Source organism: Sinocyclocheilus anshuiensis, unplaced genomic scaffold (genome assembly GCF_001515605.1).
Source record: "Sinocyclocheilus anshuiensis isolate Anshui unplaced genomic scaffold, SAMN03320099.WGS_v1.1 scaffold1425, whole genome shotgun sequence".
NCBI lineage: Eukaryota > Metazoa > Chordata > Actinopteri > Cypriniformes > Cyprinidae > Sinocyclocheilus > Sinocyclocheilus anshuiensis.
The window spans coordinates 1,230,416-1,230,974 of NW_015551044.1; the positions used below are offsets into that span (position 1 = coordinate 1,230,416).

Sequence of the window (559 nt, forward strand, 5' to 3'; positions counted from 1 at the left end):
GGAATGATAATAACAACAATTTGTCTATAAAAATGTATATTACTATTATATAAAAATAACAATTGTTGCTATTATTAATTATTATATACAGTGCACTAATAATGGTAATAATAATATTTATATATTAATATATACATTAATATTAACTATTAGTAGTAGCATTCATAATAATTATAAGAATAATAATATATACATTAGTGCTGTCAAACGATTAATCGCGATTAATCAAGTATTTGTTTACATAATATATGTCTGTGTGCTGTGTATACTTATTATACAGTGGTGTGAAAAAGTGTTGGCCCCCTTCCTGATTTCTTATTTTTTTGCATGTTTGTCACACTTTAAACACTAGTAAAAGGTAACACAAGTGAACACAACATGCAGCTTTTAAATGAAGGTTTTTATTATTAAGGGAAAACAAAATCCAAAACTACATGGCCCTGTGTGAAAAAGTGTTTGCCCCCCTGTTAAAACTGTGGTTTATCACACCCGAGTTCAATTTCTCTAGCCACACCCAGGCCTGATTACTGCCACACCTGTTCGCAATCAAGAAATCTCT

At 29.5% G+C, this 559-nt stretch overlaps 1 protein-coding gene across 1 annotated transcript in view; it reads left to right on the plus strand.

The window, feature by feature from the left end:
• Positions 1 to 559, plus strand: part of LOC107661627 (nuclear factor 7, ovary-like) — a 6,532-nt gene that overhangs the window by 1,432 nt on the left and 4,541 nt on the right. The gene's annotated exons all lie outside the window — the stretch shown is intronic.